Raw genomic sequence first — 26,262 nt, 5'->3', positions numbered from 1 at the left:
AGCTAGTCCTGAGTGATTCATGAAAGTCAGGTGGTAGCAAGTTGTCTGATGGTTGCTAGTGGGTCTGGCCCCAATAAGTCATCCCTCAAAGGCCAAAAAAACATGGAAACGTCCCTCCCCCTACTTTTAACTTACAGAAACCAAAGCTTGAAGGCAGGCAATATTGTTCTGGTTGTCTAGCTACTTTCATAAAAGCCACTGAGAAGAGTCTAATTTCTTGAAGGTACACACACTGCTTCTACTATTTTGTTGCTGTTGCTGTTCTTTACACATCAGATTTTACTGCAAATCACAAACGTTACTGAATTGTTTCTCCCAAATACATCTTTAGACAACAACACATAGCTCTCTTTTTTGCATAAGTACAAAAATTGTCCATGCATCCTCATACCCTTCTTCTGATTCAGAGAACTATAGTCTTATGACAATGTAGAGCAAATTTTACTGATTCAATTAATGGGACAGATTACATTGATCTCAGGAAGGGTGGGGGACAAGAAATATACTAGCCCCAAAACAAGACCATGGTGTTGATTTATCTGTTCTTCATCTCTGCAGTGTGCAAATCAAAGGAGCTGGAAAAGAAGAAACACAAGGGAAGAAAGCCTTAGAGATCTAAGAGATTGAGCATAAAGAAGAAGCCAGAATAGCAAGAGAACAGGTCATAGTTAGTACAACAGAGTCTAGATAAATATTTTATTGCTTTTGCAATAGAAAAGAGTTGTGTGTCCTTCTCTGGTCATGAAGCTTTCACTCCAAGCTCTCCTGACTTATACCTGTGATCAGGAGAAGTCAAGCAAGAAGGCCATTGTAATTGATGGCTACATTAGGCGTGAGTATTTGCAAAGAATTTCTGTCTTCGCCAGTCCCTCACAAATCAATATCAGTGTATTTTTCAATAACACCTTTGAAGGAAAGAACTTTTCAGAAAGCCAGCTCTCGCCCTGCTCCAATCTCAGTATAATTCGTCATGCGAAGAGTTGTCATGAACATTAATTAAAAGCATATACATGCAACGTCTTCCAGAAAAGATGAAGAATAATATGGATAGGCTTGATGGAAAACTAGTCACTGGAGGGGTGTGTGTGCGGGGTTGCGAACATTTTCAGCAGTGCAAAAAATTCCTACTGGTTTTCTGCAGTCAATGGCCCATCTAAATTAGCACTGTTTCCCTCACTTGTGGTTGTGCAAAATGCCATTAAGTGACAGCCAACTTATGGTGACGCCAGCAACGAGCTCTCAAGGCACGTGAGAAGCAGCTGTGGTTTGGTCCTTGCCTTCCTCTGCAGAGTCTTTCTTGGTGGTCATTCTCCAAGTCGTGACCCTGTTTAGCTTCCAAAAGCGAAAGAGATTAGGTTGTAGCATGGTAGCTTCCCTCCCTGTTTGCCCTTAATAATCCCAAAATCTGATTTGTTGCAATGTTCCATGACAATTCTCCCTAAGATGGCAAACTCTGAGTCTTAATTTATTGAAGAGAGTCTATGATCAGCTATAATGGATGCTTTGTTGCTAAAGCTTACAACATAGTAAGTTTGAGGCAAATACAGAGCCAGGCATGCCCTCCACCACTGTGCAATTTGTTTCCAACTTCTGTGATTTTACAAGATGGATCCCCTTATCTTCAAAGAACATACACAATGTACAACTTGACACCTAGAGGCAGAAAAAGGACAGCCATAACATCCATAATGCGGTAGAACAGTGGTCCTCAACCTTTCTGAGGTTGGGGACCGGCAGGGCATCGGGGCGCGGCCCGTGGCCCGCGCGGGCCACACCCACGCATCGGCCGCGCCCACGCATCGGGCCGCACCCACGGGCCGCACCCACGGGCCGCGCCCGCGCATCGGGCCGCGCCCACACGGGCGCGGCCGACCCTGCTTCCCTCTCCCCGCCCTCCCGCAGTAAGAAGCTTCCCGGGCCGCAAGCTTGTGGCCTGGGAAGTTTTTTACTGCGGGGGGAGGGCGGGGAGAGGGAGCCGCGGCCCGGCGCCATGGCCTTCGTGGCCCGGCACCGGGCCACAGCCCTCAGGTTGGGGACCACTGCGGTAGAAGATCAGATGGCCTAAGAGTCTAAGAACCAGTGAGGGGGAACTCAAGGGAGAGCCAGTTGGCTGCTCCAAGAGGATCCTAGGACATTGGTCAAGCCGCCATGGCATGATCCAGTGGGGAACATCACAGCCATGACCGCTCCATTCATTATGTGGGTAGGATTAGCCCTATGAGTAAGAAGGAGGAAGACATATCATCCTGAAGCAACTAGGCAAAGCAATAACATCAGACAGAATAAATATAATCTAACAATTTGGAAGACTGATGTCATTGGAATGCCATTCTCACAGAAATTCATTTAGCACATATTTTTCTAACTCAGCACTTAATTTTCTACCATACAGGTGCAGTGAATATCAACCTTGGTTTTAAAAAGTCATTTCAAATCACTACTTTGGTCCTCGTCATTTTAGCTCAGATATTATATTACACCCTGCTAGGTTTTTTAATTAGTCTTACTATACTTATTCATATTCTTTGCTGAATCTGATACTTTATTCCTTTTATGAATGCAGTGGTCAGGGTTCTCACAGGAACACCTTGGAGGGCCTGCATTCGGCCTGTGCTCTGACAGCTCTGGTTATCTGTGCTCTGGTTATCAGTTGAAACCTGGATCAAGTTTAAGGTCATAGTAATTACTTTCAAGGTCATATACAATTTGGACCCAGTGTACCTGGTGGAGTGTTGAGGCAGGATTGTCTGCTTGCTCTCCTTCTTTTAATTTGTATCTAAATGACCTGATATCAAATATTTCTTCTCCAGAATTTCATGCTCCCAGATTAGCTTCAAAAACTGTATGTTGATGAATCCATGCTTATCTCCCAAACTAAGATTAGTCTGCGGAGACTCATGAGCTGTTTCTCAAACTACTGCCTAAATTAGGAGTTGCAAATAAACTATAACAAATCTGGTTTAATCTGAATAAGATTAAACCAGCTACTGAAGCAATATCCCACATCATCTTTACAGAGGGAGAAAGAAACCCCGATTTGTGAAACCCTGGGGTTTCTTGATGGCCCTGGAAGGGTGGGACTGAATTAATTTTTTATATATATTTTAAATTTGTTAAACTTTATCAGGTGCTATGACCATATATGGTCATGTTGATCCCTTGCTTCCGAAACGGTGAATGATGGGCCTGGAGCGGGTAGGAAAGGGAGGGGCCATGGGTAGGTATGTAGACAGCAATGTTTCCCAACCCTATTCTGCACGATCATGCCACTTCTGGGTTTCTCAAAGCCTGAAGAATGTTTCAGGGGGTTCTCAACAATAAAAAAGTTGCAAAAGTCTGCCCCCAAGTCATTGAGGTGTTGAATTCTAAAACAATATCCAAGTTTCTATATGGGGTTGCTATCTGGATTTCAGTTATCGCAGAATCTTTTGGCCATCCCCTATGTCAGTTTATAGATAGGATAATCGGAGTCTCTCATTGTGTCTCAAATGTATCTCTGAGTTGAACTCAGACAAAAGTCATTGGAAACTAGAACATGGCTTGGTGATTTCAAACTAAGGCTATTTTTACTTCAGAAGGTCTGCTGTTCTTTCTTAAACAAGATTCTTATCATTCTCAATGGATGAAGACAGTGGGTGCTAGATTAAGGCTGCTAGGGCAGATAAATTTAGATATCTTCTTGCCAGGTAAGGGGAAGGCCCACTCACTTGTCCAGCATTGCTTTAGAGATGGATTATAACAGTATATGATTCACACTTGCAGAGTCTGATCCAGACAATTTGGGTGGGGGGGAATTATAATGTTCAAATTCCTGAGGTTCCCACCTCTTCATCCTTGATGTTGTAGCATGCCAGATCTGTAACAAAGACCTCAGCCCTGCAGAATGCTATTCAGTTTTGATCTGGTTTGCCTGACCAAGACCTGAGTGGGACCTGATGAGGTGTTTCCTCTCACCCAGGTGCCATGCTCAAGATGATTTAGTCTTTCATCAACCTCGAACAGAAAGTGACTGGGGGGGGGGTGATCCTTATCTGTGATGGTATCTCCTTTGAGAGGACTCTTGCATCTCAAATGGTTAGATGCAGCTATATTTTAAATAGTTTCATGTAGCTGATTTTAAATGCTGTTATATTTTGATTATATATTTATTAGTCTTACTGCTTTTAATATTCACTGGATTATATTAAATAAACACTACAACTTTTAACTGACAATAGCTTTCTTAGCCCACTTGTGACAATAATCACTGGCTAAAAGAAAAGAACATTTCTTTTAAACAGCACTGATAGGAGAGGTCTAAGCAGAGTTAAACTATACCACAAATAGTTATACCATTTTAAGTCCATTAAATTCAATGGACTTATAAGGGTTTAAATGTGCTTAAGATACCACTACAATATTCTGTTCTCTAATTTAGCGGTCCCCAACCTTCTTCTGGTTGGGGACCGCCTCCAGGGTGGGGGAGAGCCAGCGGCCCGGCTGCCGTAGTTGCTCATAAACGTGCATGCCCACTTTCTGCGCATGCGCATTTTGGCCACCAGGTGGCGCTCTTGCTGCAGGGGGGAGAGGCAGGCGTTGCTGCTGGTGGCCCGGTATGATGGCCTTTGCGGCCCGGTATCGGGCCACAGACCGGGGGTTGGGGACCCCTGCTCTAATTTACCACAGGAAAGGAAACCAAGACAACATCAGTCAGATCCAACGTTTGAGTTCCATGAATAGAAGGTGATTCTGCCGAACAGAATAGAACTTTTTTCTGTGTCCCTCTACCCAATGAAGTTCACTGAGCCTCCTCCCTCCCATGTCCTCCAGGAATGGTGTTCCAGGGAGAACAGGGGGCTGCAACAGAAGCAGGACGTTAGACCAATTCCATTTCTCTAACTGAAGTACCTTCCTTTAATGAAAATTTTGGTCTGTATTTGACTGTACAGCATAGCAAATCTGGAAAGTGGAAAAAGTTTTTTTTTGGGGGGTGGGGGTGGGGTTGAGAATTATTTTAATGGAAAACAAAAATACAAATGAAACCTATTATTAACATATAAACACTCCTAGGTAAAAACAACATAAAATAATTGTGCCGTCATAGAAAAATCTTCTGAATTCGAAATCCCTCCAAAGAAACCTGGGGAGGTCTTGAAAACAAAAAGACTTACAAAAACGACCAGACTTGTATGTCCTTAAATGTGAGATTCAACTGAATCATAATTTTTAATCCAAATGTTCTCTCAGCAGGAGCCAAACATCCAGCAAGCGTTCACTTCCCAGTCTCAAAATGTTACATCTGTACCTTCATCTGTTCAAGTCACTTATCAAGAGGCCCGGCATCAAAGCACACAAAGGCAGGCAAGCTTTGGCCAGTTCCCTTGAGCTGATGTCTTATTCAAAGTGAAGACAACTGCTCTTGCCTTTTTCAAGGTCTATACATGGCCTCAGTTCTTTGCTATCATCTCTCCAACAACCTTTTATTCGTCCAGGCAAATTTCCATTCAGCTCATCTCTTTTCATCCTCACTCGCTCCCAAAATATTCAGTCATTGGTTGGCAGGGAAAACCGAAATTTACTCTGCAAGAGGAAAATTCTTTGCCCCTGGCTCGCAGCAAAGACAACTGATGGGAACTCTTGGGGATTGATTTCAAAGCTTTGGGGGAGTTCAATACATGTGGCTACTTTCCCTCATCCAAAACAAAACCACCAACGTCTCTACAGGGTGCCGTTCTTGAAAGTAGACACTAGCAATTAGCAGAAACTAACTGAGGGCCTAAAGGGACAATTAATTAGAAATACAGCCAGCAAGCTGTTACAAACAGCAGACAGGAATACAAAGTTCTCCAAAGTGCAGATAAACTTTCCTTCTAAAATCCCTTCCATAAGAAAAGAGGAAGCAGAGGCCTTGATCCAGCAGAGTTCAGTGTGCTTAAAACCGCTGGATTCAATGGGGTTAACACCTTCATCCTCCGTTGATTGATGCCCAATATCTTTAGATTTCTTCCTTATATAATTTTAGAGCAGCAGCCACAGAGGAGGACTTTGAAGAGAACAACAACAACAAAAAAGCATAAAGGAGTAGAGGATTGAACTGAAAAATAACTTCTTATTCATTTTCCCTTATCAGGAAGAACTCAAAATGCTATGTCAGTATACTTCCCTGGAATTAATATTTAAGTCCAAACAGTTGTTTTCAATATGCCATAGTGCAATCCTAAATAGAATTCCACACTCCTAAATCTATTGAAGTCAATGGGCTTAGAAGGGCACGAGTTTGCTTGAGACTGCAAAGTCAGAAGCTTCTCATTTTAGCTGAAATCTACTGTTTTATGATTATATTTTCAAGCATCAGGCATTCTGACCACTAACACAGACGTGGCTGATATGCATCCCAAATTAACTCTTCTGTCCATTCAAAATTGAAATGTTGAATGGAGTTAATTTTGGGTGCATGGCTTCTGTAATTTGTTCATCTTTTGCTAATTCCATATCCAAGAAGGCATTCCCATTTATAGATACCAATCAGTTTTTGGGTCTTATATAGTTCTTTAGATCTAACTGGATTTAGGTGGGTTGGTGCTGCTATTCTTACTGGACCTGATAGCAGCATTTAATACAGTTAGCCATGAGCTACTAGACCAGCACTTCACTCATGTGGAGATTCCAGGCACAGTCTTAAAATGGCTGTAGTGACAGAGGCTGGTGCTAGGAAAGAGAACCCAGGTCTATTTGCTAATGGGTAGCCATCCGTCTGCACCCATAGACACCTTGGCCAAATGACTGGATGGCTGTGGTGGAGTGGCTCAAGTGAAGTTGGCTAAAATGAAATCCACCTAAGATGGAAGTCCTTTGGCTGGGCCACCATGCCGGAAGGGAGGTAGTATATCTCCCAGCTCTTGACAGGATCCACTTAACACCTTCAACCACCATCAGAAGCCTGGGTGTGATCCTGAATGCCTTCTCATTTATGGGGGCCCAGGTCACAAATGTCACTCACCAGGCATTTTATCATCTCCATCAGGCATGAAAACTTGCATCCTACCTTTCACCACTCGATCTAACCACCATGATCCACACAACAGTCACCTCCATATTAGACTTCTGTAACTCATTATATGAAGAGCTGCTCTTGAAGCTGCTCCAGAAACTTCAAAGGTCCAGAATGTGGCAGCTCAGGTCCTCACCAGGGTCCCATAGAGAGCACACATTACAGTAGCATTCTCCCAGCAGCACTGGATCCAGACTGGAGACTGAATCAGGTTCAAGGTTCTCATTCTTATTTTCAAAGTCCTAAATGGTCCAAGACCCCTCTTCTGAATGCCCCCCAAAAAGCATTAAGATTGAGTGATCAAAATCTGCTCCAGTTCTCAAAGTAAAATTGGCCTCAATGAGGGCCAAGACTTTTCTGGCACTGACCACAGCTTGGTGGAATGCTCAAGTCTGGTTAGATCAGGGCCCTCTGGGACTTCAAGTGATTCCAGAGGGCCTGCAAGATGAAACTGTTCCACCAGGCCTACAGTTGAGACCAGGAAATTAACGACAACAAGATGCTGGCCTCCCTATCTGAAAACCATTCTTCAAAAGAAAATCTGACCAAACATCTATTAAGCCTCTCCCCCACCCCCACCCCCACCTCCGCCCAGTATGACTTTAATTATGAGAAGGTGGCTTTTAATATAATTTAAAGAACTTTTTAATTGTATACTGATAATTTACTTGACATTTTATGTTTTTAAACCTTGATGTGGACTGCACTGAACCAACTAGGGAAGGTGTGATATAAAATAATAATAATAATACATTCCAGGAAAGAGCAAGTTTGTCCCTTTTGATGGATCCTCAACTCTTAATGTTACAAGCCTGCCTTATTGTGCTTCTTGTTGGTATCTTCAGGGTTACAGCAAACCCCATGCACACACACACACACAAAAAGCATTTCATAAAGCAATGCTGTAAAATTAAAAGATTAATTTATTTATACTGAGGTGGGAAACGATTAGCTTTGAGACAAGGTAAAGCAGATCTAATCACATTACATACGTTGCCCAGAGGATTCAATGGCATTCATCCAAGAGTTCCAGGCAGTCTGAAGAACGAAGTCACCGAGCAGCTAACCAAAACATGTAATTTATTATTGAATGCAATTATGAGACTACACTACTGGAGAGCGGCCAGAGCAAGAGCCATCTTTCAAGAGGTAGGTAAGAACATCTGACCAATGAACACTGTTTTAGCAGTGATAAGTGAAAGCAATTAATAATGCTAGAGAGAGAGAGACAGTCTGAGAGAAGTACTTACACGGCCCCAATTACATCAGTAAAGGGCTTCACAGCTCCTGTAGTTCTAAGGAGACTTTCTGGAGAGTAAGCCCTGTTCAATAAAGCAAGACTTACTTTTGAACTAATCCACTTAGAATACTACCAACATCTCTCAATTTTCCCCTTCATGAAAAGTCCTATTAAAGTGGGACAATCCCACAGTGCTCCAGTTTAAGGGCATCTCTATACCATTGATGCTTAAAGATCGCACCCAAAGGGTGCTTATATTTGGTTCATCATCTTCTTGGAGAGGAGTGACAAGTGGAGTGCCTCAGGGATCTGTCCTGGGCCCTGTGTTATTCAACATATTCATCAATGATTTGGATGAAGAAGTGGGTGCTTATTAAATCTGCAAATGATACTAAACTGGGAAGGGTAGCAAACATACCAGAAGACAGAACCAGGATACAGGTGAGAAAACTGGGCTAAAATGAATAAAATGAATTTCATTAGTGACAAATGTATAGTTCTTCATTTAGGTAGGAAAAATCAAATGCATCACTATAGGATGAGTGAGACTCATCTTGGCAGTAGTATGTGTGAAAAAGATCTAGGGGTCTTAGTAGATTTTTATGAGACTGAACATAAGTCAGCAGTGTGACTCAGTGGCTAAAAAGGCAAACAGGATTTGGGACTGTATTAAAAGAAGTATAGTGTCCAGATCACATGAGTTGATGTTACCACTTTGCTCTGGTAAAACCTCCCTTGGAGTACTGTGTTCAATTTTGGGCACCACAACTAAAGAAAGATGTAGACAAACTGGAGCATGTCCGGAGGAGGGCTTTGAAGATGGTGAGGGGTTTGCAGACCAAGTCGTATGAGGAAAGGTTGAGGGAGTTTGGCCTGGAGAGAAGATGACTAAGATGTGATATGATAACCGTTTTCAAATACTAGAGGGGCTGTCATATAGAAGATGAGGCAGAATTGTTTTCTGTGCCCCAGAGGGTTGGAGTGGAACCAATGGATTAAAATTAATTCAAAAGAATTTTCAACTGAACATCTGGAAAAAGTTCCTGACAGAGCATTTCTTCGGTGGAACAGGCTTCCTTGGGAAGTGGTGAGTTCTCCTTCTTTGGAAGTTTTTAAGCAGAGGCTAGATAGTCATCTGACAGAAATACTGATTTTATGAACTTAGGCAGATTGTGAGTGGGTGGCCAGGAAGGGATGTCAGTGTTTGTCTCTTATAGCCCTTACTTGCATACCCAGGGAATTGCTAATCGCCGCTGTGGGATGGTATATGAATTTCCTGCAGACCAGGCTGGATTCTGGAGATTTTTAGTATGGAGGGGGGGTTATTTGGGCATGAAATTGGGGTCACTGTGGGTGGGCAGGTAGTTGTGAGTTCCTGCATAGTGCAGGGGGTTGGATTAGATGATCCTGGAGGTCCCTTCCAACTCTATGATTCTACGATTCTATGATCTGCTGGTTCAATTTGCACTCTGCTTGTGAATTCCAATAATCGGATCTGTGTCTGAGCATCTCAAACATGTTCAGTTAATGTGAAATTAAACAGCTGTGCATACATGGTTTGATATAGTTTCCCACACCTGCCTTCCCCCCAGCCACCACATAAAGACACGTGGCTAAAAGCAACAATGACTGCACTTCACCGATGACTTTTACTAGCCTTGTGAGAACTGTAGTTGCTTCCTCCCTACTTGCATCTCAGCATCTACAAAAACATTGTTTTTCTCTTCTTTACTTATCGAAAGTATATGTCTTAGAGCCTGTTTCCCCACCGTGTTACTGGCAGACAGTGCCCAGACTAAAAAAGGAAGATAGGCAGCCTGTAAGTCAGAGCTCTGCAATCTTTGTAAGGCATCTTTGGAATTCTTGGGGGGAAAGCAGGACATGTGGTGGGTCCTTCAGACTGGCTTAGAAGAAGGGCCTTTTGCCTCTTTTACAGTTTTCATTGTTTTTTGGGCTGTCTTAGTAATTAGACTTGAACCACAGGCCTAGCTAGGCTTTAAATAAAGATGGCAGGAATAGTGTGGCAAGACTAAATTGGTCCCCAGAGGCACCTTAAAGACCAACAAAATTGATTCCAACGTAAGCTTTCATGCTACAGAACTTACTTCAGCAAGTGGCTTTAGTAAATATATCCACCATCCATATAGCTGTATAAGTAAGTCATTAAAGGTATTAGAGGACCCATTTGGCTGTAAAAAGCTGGCACAGATACCCTTTGGGAGCGGTGTGGGTTATTACAGCATAGGTATGGACCACAGGCAACAGCTCTAAGGCAGGGGCAGTCAACATGTGGTCCTACCCCTTCTCATGAGGTGGCCAAAGTATTTGAGTTTCATCTTCAGGATCTGGCCTTCTAAGGAGCAGTCAGGGCTGATCTCCTCTAGGACTGACCGGTTTGTTCGCCTTCAGTCCAAGGGACTCGCAAGAGTCTTCTCCAGCACCAGAGTTCAAAAAGCCACTGGGAATGGCGGGCAATAAATCTAAATATAATAATAATAATCACTCCAAGTGTGTATAGGTGTTATCTTCTTGAATGGGATGCCACTCTTTGTCGTAACCTGGGAGCTACCCTCCAATCCTTCCTCTCTTCTTGTCCTCTCACTTCCTTCACATGGCCTTCCATAGAGGCACATGTCTCTACAGATCTCTCCTGCAGACACTCCCAAGATACTTCCCTGTGATAGGGAAATTCCTCTTTAGGCGAGGCTTCCTTTCTGTCCTATTGAATGCAAACTGAAGGTGAACTGGATCTATTTGAATAAATATAAGTTTAGCTTTTGCAATATCCTTCTTGGGAGATTTATTTACTGCAGTCAGTATCATACTTCGATGACTGGGAATGCTCTGCTATATTAACAAAATATCCAAGACACCTGACATGTGCTGATGATGCCTGCTGAGAGAAGAGTACAAACCCATCTGAAAGTGACATTTTTTAGGTCTTGGTTAGTTTCCTAACAGCCTAAACCCACCCTCGAAAGCTACACCAAATAGTTGGTTATTAAATTAAATCAACAAAATGGATATGAAACCAGACAGTTACACACTCGAGATCCAAAAATCTGTCTTCTTCTACAATAGAAAACTGACATATTGAAATAGAGCTTGCAAAGCGAAAACAAAGCCGTGAAAATCCTGAAGTCTGGTAACATTATTGCACCGGAAAACGAATGGGTGTCCAAAGTCATGGAGAATCTCTCACATCAAAGCTAATATATGTATATGTATATATATGATTGAACATATTTAAAGTGGATGTCATGAACACGGACACAGAAGGAACATGTACCTTTTGGTCTTGAGCTTAATTTGGGAAGTCCATCATTCTTTGCCACATCTGACTGCTGGCTAGAGCCAGTTAACTACCAGGAGCAAAAATACTGATACTGTAGGAGAAGCCATCTGTGGTTTGCCATACAGGCTGAAAACTCTTTCCACAGCACTGAAATTGAGAAGAACTAAGTCCCATCCAAGATGGAGAGTGGGTTAAAAGCCTCTGTGTAGGCCTAGGTCTTCCTGCAGGCAGCATTCTAGACTCAGAACTATCCTCCCAGGGGTCTCTTTATCTTAGCATCACCAGGCCATTGCTGCCCTGCTAGAGATGCCCTGCTTTTGGGCACTTTTCCCCAATCATCAACTTAGCATGGGAACTTCCCGACAGTGTAGGGAGGCGTAGGCCAGAATTGCAGCAACATCACTGACAACATGGTCATAGCGTGCACCAGAAGTGACATCATCACGATATTGCCAATGACAGGACCCCCTCCGATATTTGTGCAAAAACTCTATGGTAAAGACAGTTTCTACCGTAACGTTTTTGTCCAAATGCCGCAGTTCTCCTGTGTTGCTGACAACATCCTCCACCCAATGCCAGTAAGTCCTCTCTTGTCCCCACTAGTTGTGAGGAAGGATCTGGCAACCCTGCCTTATCTACCAGTTCCCATAGACACATAGGATGGAGAGGCTCTGAGGAAGCTTGATCCTACCTTGCTGTTGTCATGCCTTCATATTAACAAATGGGCTATTCCGACAGGAGAGAAGTGTTTGAACTCCCCAATAAGGGCCAAGTCATATGCGATTAGAAGTTGCATCACTTGAATTTTGCCCATAAAAGTGAAGCAGGAAGTCAAAGACTGTAAGAGACATTACTGATGTGGAAATAAAGCTACTGCCTATATCTAGTCATAGCAGCCATTCCTCAAAAGTATAAGAAAATCAAGACGGTGTCTATCTGCGAGGCCCATACTGGTTATGTATGCAGTCCTTATTTTTGGTTTTGGGGCTTTATTTTCATGCAAGTCGCTTTATAGTTTAAATGTTGAAGCCCCTCAAGGCATCCTCGTTTTATTCCTGTAAATAAGATGGCTAGTTCACTTCACCAGGGGCAAAATACGTTAAAAGGGTGAATAAACTGCACTCCTGGTTTTCTGTTTGGTTAGAACTGTGGAATGAGGTGATGCCGGGGCAGGAATACTTATTTGTTTTTACCTTTGCTTTGTCCCGAGAACCGTTCTGAGAACCCTTTAGGCTGGAAAATGTTTTAGGCCCTGGATTTTTAATGCACAATTCTTCTGGGTGCCTCCAGTTTCTCTCCCACATTCCTCCCCCACCAGCCACTGAAAGGGAGTGGGGAAAAGGGCTCCTACCAATCCCGTAGGCCTGGCAATCCCAGGTGTAAACTGCACAGAGCTTTTATTCCAACCCCAGATCGATTCAGTCCCTGCCCTCTACACAGAATGCAATTTCTGTTTTGATTTTGGGTGATTTTAATTTTCCTTCTGCACCAAGGAGGATAGCTCCAGAGTCACCCTACCATTTCTTCGCCATATCCAGGAGTCCTTTTAATCCTCGATATTGGGATATTGCGGCTCAGAAAGCATGAGAAAGCATGAGAAAGCACTCCCTCCATGGTAGAGCAGTTCTGATTGGCCAGCTGACTCCGTGGTAGAGCAGTTCTGATTGGCCAGCTGACTCCATGATACAGAACCCTGATTGGCTAAACCTGCGAAGCCAGCCAAGACTGTTAGGTTTTTTTTTAAGAGGAAGCCCTAATTTTCTTTCTGTAGAAGCTGCAGAAGCCCTTCTTTGCATAGAGATTTGACTCATGGTTTTTTTTCTCCCTTCTCTGTTGTCTTCAAGCCCCCCATTCAACCCCATTCAACCCCCCCATTCAAGAAAAGAAAGAAAGAAATAGGCTCTGTCTGGGCTTGGCTCCCTCCCCTTCTGAATTTTCCCAATCAAGTGCAGAACATTTTTCTGTTTCAGTGGGGAGGGGGGGGGGGAAGAGGAAGACCCGAGTTCAAATCGATCTGAATTCAGCAGGATCCACACCGAAAAAAACAAAGTAAGTGCAGAATCAGCCCTAGGCTGAACATACATGGACATCGCATTTTAAGCAGGGAGGAAAGAAACGGCCAGAAAGTCTAATCCAGGGGTAGTCAAACTGCGGCCCTCCAGATGTCCATGGACTACAATTCCCAGGAGCCCCCTGCCAGCAAACGCTGGTAGGGGGCTCCTGGGAATTGTAGTCCATGGACATCTGGAGGGCCACAGTTTGACTAACCCTGGTCTAATCTGTGGCCCCATGTGTGTCTAGCACAAGAGTGGTTCTGGTCTCAAGCTATAGAAGAAACAGAAATGGAGGCTCGGGCGTAACAAGAGAAGCATATCAATTACCTCACCAGGGCCTTCACTCACGCTAATTGTTCTCAAAAGTCAGTGTGTCCCAGCACACTAGTGGGAACGACATGCCTTTACAACTCCCTCCTCGTCTCTCACACACAGAGCAATTGGCTTTCAGGGCAGCATTTCTGTCTGAGTCATTTGGATCTCTCTTGAAATAAATTGAGAAGCACTATCTAAATTGTTTGTCAGTCATGATTAGTGCCGACACTAACCATTCAATTAGCAAACTAACAACATTAGCCTCCCAAGGAGCCGCACTAATAAACTATTTAAGCAGCTCCAGGTTCTCTCAGTAAACAGGAAGAAATCATTCGGAGTTTCATTGCAGATCCCATTTTAGGCGCTGCAACCACAGCATCAGGCATGCACCTATAGCTTTCGGACCCACAGGGTCATTTTAATCGAAGACTACATCCTCAATTAGCTGACACTCAGATATGACTACAGGGGCAAGAGCCAGCATATAGTGCTTACAGGGTTGGGATACCATCTGGAAAACTCAGGATCAAATCCTCAGTTCACTCAATGGGTGAGACTGAACTACCTCACAGGGTTGTTGTTGTGAATATGAAATGAAAGGCAGAACAATGTTATCTAGAGAGAAAAGCAGGGTATCGATATATCTAATTTTCAAAGTGGTCCCAACTGTGGATTCTTAAATCTGGAGACTAGGGCCATGGCCAGACAAGATAGATCTTTTTACAAACATTGTGGGGGGGGGGGGAGAGACACCTTTGCAGAAAAAATACATTGGGAGTTAGCCCCTTCTAAAATATGTAGCACCTACATATTTAAGGATGAGCACCTCCAGTGACTATTGTAGATGCTGATAGGGAACAGTAGCACTGCCAGCCTTCAAGCCTTGATTTCGACCAGTAAAAGTCAAGAGGGAGAGTTCTTCCGAATGCTGTTTTGGTCTCCCAATCCACTCCTCCTCTTGTCCCCCTTGCCTTTGACCAGGGCCAGGACCAAAAAGGTCCTGGCCCTGACCTGGTGGAATGAGCTCCCAGAAGAGTTAAGGGCCCTCATGAAGCTATGGCAGTTCCACAGGGTCTGTAACATTTGGTGAGGCCAGGCTAGGAGGAGCAGGTCCCACGCACTATAGGCCCCCATAGGCTGGACATCGCCAGAAAATCCCCTCCCCCGGGTGCTATTATAAGGGGTGGCTGGGTGGAAGGGAGAGGTTCATAGAATTTTTGCCACCAGAATTGTTTTATGGTACTGCATTTTATGTTACTTTTACATTTTATTGTAAACTACCACAAGCTGGCTGGGTTCAGGAGTGGCAATTAATAAATATAAGCATATATAAATAAGCTTACGTTTTTTGCAATATTAGAAACAAAACAGATTAACTAGAAAGTTGAAGCCACTTTAGGAATACACCTGGAATAAGGATATGGTTTGCTTATGTCAGGGGTGGCCAAACTGTGGCTTTTCAGAAGTCCATGGACTACAATTCCCATGAGCCCCATGCCAACATTTGCAACAAGATGATGATGATACTTCTGGCATGACCCCTAAATGGTGTTATTGCATTGGGACAACACTCTAGCATTCATCCAAAACTCTCTAGTTTAATCACAGAATTCAGGACAAATGCAATAAAGAACTTTACAAATGCCTCACTTTTCACTACCTGAAGGAGTCTCATCAAAGTGGTTTATAAGCACCTTCCTTCCTCTCCCACAGAAGATACCCTGCAAGGTAGGCGGAGGCCCAGTCAGATTAGTACTATCAGGGATGTGATGAGCCCAAGGTCACCCAGCTGGTTGCATGTGGAGGACTGAGAAGCCGCCACTCTTAACTACTACACCAAGCTGACAAATACTGGGAAAGAGTCAGAGGGAAACCTTGTAAAAGAAGGTTTGCCCCTTTTATCACAGAAATTGAATGGAGTTTTGGATATTCAGTAATTCCACACATTCTGAATTCTCAGCCCAATGGGTCCTTATTCTGAATTCCAAATTCCAAAGTCATGCGTCGGTTTAAGTCAATGGCACATTAATTAACTATAAACTTTGCTGTGAATGTTTGCCTTAGGTGTAGTGTTTTCAATCAGCACATTCAGAGGGGAAAGCTAATGCCCTCCACCTGCCACATCTAATTTCTTTTGGCCCTGGCTTCCCCTTGTCGGAAGAATATGCAACGAAACACAAAGGACGAGAAGTTTGCATAAACTTCATGCCTTAACCTTAAGCATGAAATAATGAAAACAGTCAAAGTGTCTGAATTTCTTCCTTTATTCGGATGCCCATTCACCATAGCTCAGGTAGCTTGGGTGGACTTACAACCAGCTGCACACAGTTTGGAGAGTATTTATCTCTAGAAATAATTCACTTGATGCCTGGAAACGCTTGGAATTTGTGCAGCAGTCCTCCCAAACCTTATGGCTAAGTAATTACTGAAAATTGGATGTAAACCAAGGCACAAGTTTTATCATACCCATTACATAAAATAACCCACAAGAATCATAGCTGCACTCGTCAGCTGCACAAATAGCAACCAGGAGTCAGTCTAATGATGAAGCTGCATCCACACATCATTGGATACTGCTGTATAACAATATAATTCACTCCCTGAACTGTTTTCTCCAGGAAGGAAAATCTAGTGTTTCTGCAGACTGAAAGAATGTTGTTTGCCAAGGGTGACTTTCTTGCTTCTCTCCTTTCGCTGCAGTAAAAAATGCCTCCTGAAAGGGGACAGGAAACCCGCAGGAGGAGCACTGGGGTGGTGGTATTTAGAGCAGTAAACAGATGGGAGAGGCAATCATGTCATGCTCCAGAAGCAGAAATCCTTCTGTGTGGGGAAATGTTTCTCTTTGTGGCAGTGAACTTGGGTCAGTGAGAGTGAGGATTTAGTGAGGAGGAGGGAGCCAGTGTAGCCAGCTCAGATACTGCAGAAGCCAACTCTCAGGAAGAGGAGGTGCAGGCAGACCAGGGCTTACTGTTGAGAGCTGGTGCCAAATCATCTTCAACCTCAGCTGTCATAGAACAGGTGAAATCCCATTCCCAACCCTCCAATATCAGTTATACCAGTGGTTCTCAAACCTGCCAGGCCACATCCCTTGTACCATCACATACACACACACCTCTTTCCTACTGCAAATTAAAACACACTATATTGCCTACACTTCTTTTTTGGTTGTTATGCAGCAGTCATATCTTAGTCTGGTGTGTATGTATGTATGCATGTGTGCTTGTGTGTATGCATGTGTATGCATGTGTGCTTGTTTGTTTGTATGTGTGTGTGTGTGCTTTTTGTCTTAGCCTTGGAGTCTTAAGATAATAAATTAAGATCCAATCAAGATATTAAAGGGATTAAAAGTGGAGAAAAAATATCCACTAAAAATGTATGTGGATATATTGTTATCCTTATCCACTGTTGTTCCTCTTAATATTTGTGAAACAGCCTGGGGGGTGGAACGGTCTGGGGTGTCCAAGTTGGAATAGGGCAAAGCTGGCTGCACCCTGATTGGCCCTCCCTCTCCAGCTCCCGCCCCCTCTTCCCTGGACTCTAGCCATTTTGCTCTCAGACGCCTAAGAGAGACACAGAGAGCCCTGCCAAGCCACAAATGACCCCTGATTACCTGCTATGGCTCCTGCTGCGAGGGGGAGAGAGAGACAGACAGAGACAAACTGCAAAAGAACCCCAAACTGCAAACCAGCCTTGATTCCCTGCTACGAACGAGTCCTCATTACCTCCTATGGCTCCTGCTGCAAGAGAGAGATCTGCGCCTGCCGGTGTCTGCTGGTTCCTAGCGCCCATTGCATTTCTGGTTACAATTTCTGGTTACAATACATTTCTGGTTACAATTGCTAGTTTTCAATAAATTTGACAGAAGCTATGCAACCTTTAAAGGAAGGCAATCAAATTTCTGGCAGTGTAAACAAAACAAAACCCAGTATGCTATGTAATAGCAGAGGAAATCAGGGCCCTGATGGAGCTTAAACAGTTCCGCAGGGCCTGCAAAAAGGAGCTCTTCCACCAGGCATTTGGCTGAGACCAGACGTAATCAAAGCGACCAAGGGCCCATGCTCCACCCCCACCCCCCCCTCAGAATTCCATCAATAAGCCCTGGACCTGTTTGTACTGCCATATTGTTATACCGTTATACTGTGCTGTTGTATTGTTATCTGGTTACAATTATTAGTTATTAGTATAAGGTTATTACATGTTTTTATAGACTGTTTTATGTATTGTTCCTCGTTATGATGTAAACCGCCCTGAGCCTCCGGGGAGGGCGGTATATAAGTATGATAAATAAATAAATAAATAAATATACCCCCTACATTTCAATTGAAAGTTATCCCACATTTTAAATATACCATTAATAAATACAAGTTTTTGATACTTTGGAATATCCATCCCAAAAACCCTAAATAAAATCTATTGCTATAGCTAAAAAATAATGTGGAGGCAGCTAAAAATGGATCTGATTTGATGGGAATAGGAGCCAACATTTATGGCTACTGAAGTTGCAATGATTAAAATATCTGTTCCTCCAAAATTATCTTTTCTATTTTATGTGTTATCTCTTTATGTCTCAGAAAAGATTTTGAAGGATTGGCGATTAAAATGAGACCAATTTATTTTTAACTCTAAAAAGTTAAACTCCTATGAACGGCAAAACTCCTAAGGTATAATTCTATTTGAATTCAAATTCTATTCAAATTCTATTTGAAAAGGAGGGTGGGATATTCTGAATATCTCCCTTTATTATGATGGGTATCAACTGAGACATTTAATCCCTTGTTTGTCCTCCAAGAAAAATAGGCTGCCTAGAGTTAAAGTGATGGGGCATTTCACTTATTATATGATAATGCTTTTTGTGATAACTTCAAATGGAACTCTTAAGCCCAAGAGAATACAAATGTACTGAATGTCCGGCAGAACCCAGTGCCACTGAGGAACTGCAAGCTCACCGGGACTGATGTCAAACCAAAGGATCACAATAGAGTTTTGCAAGTGCTGCACAACACTGTAAAAATTGCTAAAGGGACAAAGACAACTCTCACAAAGAAGGAAAAAACCTCTTGAAACTGACAAACACACTTGAAATTATTGACACAAGTAGCCTGACAAGCCATAGAATCACCCTGTCCCTAAGTCACCAAAACGGTGGCAGGGGGAGGGGGGAGGCCATAAAATACTGCAAATGCTGGCTCCCAATCTTCCTGGTAATCCTGACTATTTCCTGGATTTTTCAGGACCGTATTTTTTTCAGTATCCCTCAAAAATCCTGATTTATCTGGCATGACAAACATACTCAAAAATGCCCTACTGGTATGAGGGGCGGGGCATTATTTGGCCTGAGTATATCAGAATACATACCCCTACTACACTACTACATCACTTGTATTCAAAAGGAAGTAGAGAACCAGTGTGGGGTAGAGGTTACAGTGTTGGGAGAGGAACGGGGAGACTCCAGTGCAAATGCCACTCTGCCATGGAAGCTTGCTGGGTGACCTTGAGCCAGTCATACACTTTGAGCCTCACCTACCTTAAAAGGTTGTGGTGAAGACAAACTGGAGAAGAGGAGAACAATGTAAGCCACTTTGGGTCTCCATTAGGGAGAAAGTTGGGCTATAAAAGAAGTTAACACATAAATAGGTGAATGAAACCTCTGGGTTCAGAAGCAGAATACGACTGGAGAACAGGTGAGGCTCATGCTTGTGGGCTTCCATGTAGTATCAGATTGGTCACCATTGAAAAAGGATCTTAAAATAGATCAGACTTTCTCAACTGGGGTTTCTGGCAGCCCTGGAAGGATTTCCTGTATGGGTGGGAGTTAATTTTTAATATATTTTAATATATTTTAATAATTTTTTAAATTTTAAACATTTATCTGGTGACATGACCATATATTGGCTCTCATAGACATATATGGTCTTGTCAACCCACCCACCCAAAATGGCCAATGCTGAGCCTGGATGGGGTGGGGAGAGGTCTACCTAAGGAAATAGGCTGCCTAAGGAGGTGGTGAGCTCCCCCTCACTGGCAGTCTTCAAGCAAAGGTTGGATACACACTTTTCTTGGATGCTTTAGGATGCTTTGGGCTGATCTTGCATTGAGCAGGGGGTTGGACTAGATGGCCTGTGTGGCCCCTTCTAACTCTATGATTCTGTGATTCTGTCCCGGGTGGGCATGTACACAGCTACGCTTTTCAACCATATTCTACACGAGTATGCCCTTTCTGGGGTTTGTCAAAGCCTGAAGAATGTTTCAGGATTTTCCCAATGGTAAAAAAAAAAAAAAGGTTGAGAAAGGCTGAACTAGATGGACCACTGGTTCGATCCAACAGGGCTACCCTTACATTCTTATAAGGGAAACAGCAGAAGATCATGAACAGTAATACCGGAGAATCACTCTGAATGCCATTGCTTAGTACAAGAGTGTAGAATGAATCTTTTGATTAGAGGCAAATGCCTTCAAGCATTTCAGAAGACACCAATTCTGTAAGTTTTGATTCCAGCTTGCCGTTTAAGGATGCTGAGGTGGAGGGGGGGGGCAACTTAAAACAAGAAATGCATTAGCATCTTTATTACAAATGTAATTGGTTTTCTTTTATTTGTGATTGGGGAAAGGGTCACCCGTTAAAATATACCACTGTAAAATTAGCAATTCAAATTTCATTTCCTACCGGAATGTAGAAGAAACAGTTTACATAAATAGTATCCATTAATCATTAAAAGGAAAGGTTAGGTGTAAATTAGGCTGCTATTATTCCCCCTCCCCCCAGATTATTGATGGCTTTGCAATGAAATTTGTTTTCCAAGGATTAGTAATGGTACTGTTGTTGTTGTTTTTTCCTTGAATGCAACAGCACATTTTGATAAAGAAACAAAGAACCTGAAGGTAGCACAGCTGCGTATTTGTATTGCCTTGACCCCAGAGGGCAAATTCAATACTCCACAGTTCATTCTTTTACACGTAACTTTGAAGGCACAGTCTCTCACTTGCACTGCATCTTTTATATTCCAAAATGCAGCTTGAACACCCATTGACAAGTCCAGGAGCTTCAGATGACTAAATGCTTTTGAAATCTCCTGCTCTGCGGTTTCTTGGAAGTGCAAAAAGGAAATATGGGCGGAAAGAACAGGGAGAGTAGATAAACTGGCATTATTGTTTTGAAGTTCATTTACAGCTGCCTTGTTTTGGTGATTTTCAGGTGATTTTCTAAAAAGGTTGCAGCACTGGACAATGAGAGCAAGCATTTTTTTACCTGGGGGACTGGGATTTATTTGGTCAGGTGGGAGTGATGCTAAGAGCTTGAGACTCTAGAGCAGTGGTTCTCAACCTGGGGGTCAGGACCCCTTTGGGGGGGGTCGAATAACCCTATTCACAGGAGTCGCGGCAGGGCAAGCAGCTTGGCCGGGGGGTCACCATTAACACAACAGCCATGCGGGGTAGATAAAGAGCGTTTGTCTGCCTGGAGCAGCGGAAAAGAGCAAGATCGGCATGATGGGACAAGAGGCAGAACTGAACTGAGAAACCCCTGAAAAAAACCAATTTATATCCAATCATGAACAACGGATCTTCATGCCATTGGACAGTTTCAGTTTAATTTCTGTGAAAGAACACTTGCATAATGTTATGGTCCGGGGTCACCACAACATGAGGAACTGTATTAAAAGGTCGCGGCATTAGGAAGGTTGAGAACTACTGCTCTAGAGCAATCACCATCAAGGTTCCACACATACCCATACTTACTGATCTTCGATGTTACATTTGAGGATATCCAACATGTGACCTATGGTCTTCCCAGTTGCAATGTATGGCTGTGAAAGTTGGACCATAAGGAAGGCCGAGAGGCAAAGAATTGAGGGTTTTGAACTCTGGTGCTGGAGAAGATTCCTGCGAGTCCCTTGGACTGCAAGGCGAACAAACCGGTCAGTCCTAGAGGAGATCAGCCCTGACTGCTCCTTAGAATGCCAGATCCTGAAGATGAAACTCAAATACTTTGGCCACCTCGTGAGAAGGAAGGACTCCCTGGAGAAGAGCCTAATACTGGGAGCGATTGAGGGCAAAAGAAGAAGGGGACAACAGAGAATAAGGTGGCTGGATGGAGTCCCCGAAGCAGTCGGTGCAAACTTAAATGGACTTCAGGGAATGGTAGAGGACAGGAAGGCCTGGAGGATCATTGTCCATGGGGTCACGATGGGTTGGACACGAGTTCGCACCTAACAACAACAACATGTGAGTGTGCACTACCAGCAATCTTCTTGATCTGCACAGTCGCCAGACAGAACGACAACCATGCTTATTGCAACGCTAATAGAAAATACTCTTAATCCACACCAATCAGATCTTCCAAATTGAACTTTTCAAGATTTGTTCACCGAAACTATTATAAATGTGAGTTATCTGTGGAGGGAGGGGTGATGTATTGCCCAAGATCCAAGCTGGTGTAGAAAGTAAGAGCTAAGTGGCAATTCTAATGTCACCTGTCACTATTACCACTACTACATAATAATATAGGAAACCGGGTGGGGTGGGGGACCATGTGGAGGGGGTTACTACCAATTCTTGTGTCTTCCGCTTCCACAGAGATGTTGAAATGCAATTGCTTTGGACTCGGTCTGTCATTGCTGTTTTGACTACGGCAGTTATCAGATATGACACCTCATAAAATGTCAGCAGTTACATGACAAAGGCAAAATAATGTATGTCCATTATCAAATGCTAGGGAACACTACATGATAGCTATCAGATTCACAATCTCATTACTGGTCAAATATCCAACAATGTTATGTCAAATATCAAACACTGACAATATGGTCATCACTGAATATCAAATACAGATCAAGGGGGAAATTGATGTTCAGTGGTCTCAAAATTCACGAAAGGGAATTTGAGGGAGGAAAAAGCATGTCAGCCATTATGTGAATTTGTTCTATATAATCTTATCCCCCTCCCCACCTGCAACTGGAAGTCCTGTTAAATGTACCTAAATGTGGAGGAAGTCCTAACACATCCTATTGTTACAACCATCATTCCATCATAGTGGCTGTGATGAAAATTACAAAACACAGCCAGCTTGGTATAGTGGTTAGGAGTGTGGACTTCTAATCTGGAGAGCCGGGTTCGATTCTGTGCTCCCCCACATGCAGCCAGCTGGGTGACTTTGGGCTTGTCACGGCAATGATAAGGCTGTTCTGACTGAGCAGTGATATCAGGGCTCTCTCAGCCTCACCTACCTCACAGGGTGTCTGTTGTGGGGAGAGGAAAGGGAAGGTGATTGTAAACCGCTCTGAGACTCCTTTGGGTAGAGAAAAGCAACACATAAGAACCAACTCTTCTTTTTCTTCTTCTACAGTTGTCTTTTGTAGAATCCTTGACTTCTGTAAGTTCAAGAATTTCAGTAGGTTTCAGTGCAACAGCTTGGCACACACCCAGCCACTGTCCCTGCCAGGCTCTCCTGCAAAACTTTAGAAGGCCTGGAAAGCTGCACAGCAAATCAGCTGAGCCTCTTGACTTCTGCAAATGATCAGATTCATTGGGTGTCATCTATAATTAATGTGCCACTTGCATGCAAACCTGCGAGTTAAATTACATCATCCTTAGGCAGAACAGAGACATGCATATTGGGCTCTTCTATTTATCACAGAAACCTTGCTACAAAGCACACACTTGAATGGTTATTGAACTGAATGTCTTTCACTTGGGCACACAAGTTTGTAACTCATATTCATAAAAGATGCAATTGAAGTGTGGTTGGTTGAGTACAAAACTCCTTTCCCCCGCTTGGTTTCCTCAAAAATTCTCTGTGATGGCTATCCTCAGAAGGGTCTCTGTTCCTCCCCTCAAGTCTATGCCATTGATTCTGGAGGGGACCAGATAAGTGGACACCCAGATCTTTCCCACTGTAGAAGAGTTACCTCTCTTTATATCCAGTTTGCTTTCTCATGGGATGCTCCAGTCATTCTACAGTATGGAGTTTCCCTCAATGCTTCCCTCATCCTTCCAGGGGGGATATCACCTCATGAGTTCTGCAGTTGATTCAGTTGGAGGCATCTCCCTGACAGTTTACGCACTGGGAACTTCACCGCCCCAGCTCCCCTGCAGGAGCACAAATTGGGAGTGGATAAGGTGAACCAGGCCAAATGCTCCTCCATGTGGGTGCAGGAAGAGGTGGGGCAACCTGCCACGACTAAAAGTCCAGCCTGCAGCCTGGCATGAAAACTCCAGTGCGTAAACGGTCCCTGACATGCTTTTCGTCTATTTTTCCTTGCTGCACATGTTTATAAATGTAATTGCGTTATGCAAGCTCAGACCGAGCGTCTGTTAAATGGTGACTGACCAGTTTCATTCCTGCCACGGCACATGACATTCCTTCTTGAATCATGTTTTGCTGGGTTCTCTAGAACCTCTCCCCCCACCCAACTTTCATAGTCGCCTTTAAAAAAAATTATATTTATTGTTTTCTAAGCCATCCATGCCTCATCCATAGGCAAGCCTTCCACCCCCAGCAGCACGCCCAGCTGCCTTTCAAAAACACCATTTCTGCAGCCAATCATTTGCTTTTCTCAGGAATTTTGCTTTCCGTGGTTTCCCTCCAAAACTTTCTCTAAGGCTGTGTTCTGCAAACACTCTGCAACTGATTCAATATAGCCCCCCCTTTACCCCCTCAAGTTTATAGTAGATCCATGCCTCCCCCTGTCTCCTTCCCCTTTGGGGGGTTTACTCTTTTGCAACTTCCCCCCACCAGTCCCAGCAATGTCTCCCATGAATGCTGCAATCATGTCTTCAAGCTCCCCTTCCCTGACCCCCACCCCACCCTGTGGTCATTCAAAGACCCATTTTTCTGCAACTGCTCCTTCCAGTTTTTCAGCTCACCTATCTGGCTACTATCCATTTCCCATTGCTTTTCACAAAATCTGTCATGATTGCCTCGTTCTGCAACCCACCACCACCATCACCAAATTCTACTCATTAACCACCCTTCTCCTTTCCCACTTGGGATTAAGCAATGCTCCATGGCTCCACGAAACTCTTGTTTGTGGTTTGCAGTTTTACAAAAATGACAACCCTCTTTCAGAAAGAAAAAAAAAGGAGGTGTCAACCCAGGGTTCCTAAACATTTATTTCCACTTTATGTAAACTTTTTAAAAACTCATGTTACGTAGTTTTTGCAGCATCAGTGCAAACACAGGTTAGGAAGTCATCAGTTCTATGTTGTTTTTCAAGCAATCACAGCACCAGTAAAGGCAACAGAACAGATTTAGTACATTCACTGGTACACAATTGTATTATGTCCAGCAAGGGGCATGGGGGAAACAAATAACAAGGAAGTAATTACAAAACACATATGGGGTTCCAAACCAGTTCTGTTTTCAGAGTGGGTAAACACAGAGGAATGAGAGAGGGAGGGCAAAATAAAGGGGTAGGGTTGGGAAAGTAAAGGAAATGGCTGATCAATTTTTTAAAAGTTATTTTAAAAGTAACATGAAATGGCACAAAAAATGTCCCCCAGACAGTTGTACAACAGCATTATTGATGGCTACTTTAACGCAGTAATGCAATCAAAATAGGTTTTTTAAAAAAACTAAAAAAATAGTTTTTTAACAGGTGAAGAACTGGTGAATGTATAGAAACACAGGCAGAGACAAGGAGAGGTTGGGGAGAGGAAGGCAGGGTGGATACACAAGAGAGCAAGCAGGGATGGGAGACATGATAGGTTGGAAACGGAAATTTTGAAAGCAGCGATTTACAACTTGAAGGGGGAAAGTTGCTGTTATGGGGGTCCAGAAACTGTGGGGTAAGCGAGCAAGGAATTCAGGTCAATGCCTAGGGTCACAAATTTTGGTGTGTGGGTTAATCCCATTGCAGAAAAGGTCCCACTCTCAATGGAAGGGGTAGCAGAGCAGACGCCAGAACAGCCCCACCAGCACACCTGTTGAATAGCCAGGTGGGAGGAGCAGAGGCGTAACTGTCAATGTCCAGTTCACAAGCCAGGGAAAGCCCGTTGCCTTTGACGGACATAGGCCAGGAAAGTTGAAAGTGAGGTGTGGTTCAGAGACCACTGGCACCAGATGGGAGGAGGAAGAAAGTCCACCAAAGATCAGAGTGAACACTGAAGGAACAAGAGCTAGAAGGAAAACAAAGGGCTCTGGAAAGGAGGGGGACAGAGGAGGAGGAGGAGGAGGAGGAGGAAAAGAGAACTGGAAGGCTGACAAGCCCCGCAAGAGAGGTTGCCAAGGAGCAAAGGAGAAAGAGAAAAAACTTTTAAAAGGAAGGAAAGGACAGAGGGAGTAGAGGCAGGCCAGAACCCATTACTTGTAGCCCACTACACAATTCACCTTTGA

At 43.5% G+C, this 26,262-nt stretch overlaps 1 long non-coding RNA gene across 2 annotated transcripts in view; it reads right to left on the bottom strand.

The window, feature by feature from the left end:
- LOC143836763 (uncharacterized) overlaps nt 1-26,262 on the bottom strand; it is a 177,598-nt gene that overhangs the window by 38,144 nt on the left and 113,192 nt on the right. Inside the window, exon 1 of one of the 2 annotated variants that reach the window (XR_013230715.1) lies at nt 13,084-13,159. The exons of the other annotated variant lie outside the window; for it this stretch is intronic. This is a non-coding gene — a long non-coding RNA (uncharacterized LOC143836763). Of the gene's footprint in view, nt 1-13,083; nt 13,160-26,262 lie in introns of those variants that run through there. 2 annotated transcript variants of the gene reach the window in all.

This window comes from Paroedura picta, chromosome 4 (assembly GCF_049243985.1).
Source record: "Paroedura picta isolate Pp20150507F chromosome 4, Ppicta_v3.0, whole genome shotgun sequence".
NCBI lineage: Eukaryota > Metazoa > Chordata > Lepidosauria > Squamata > Gekkonidae > Paroedura > Paroedura picta.
This window is presented reverse-complemented; position numbering and strand designations above follow the sequence as displayed.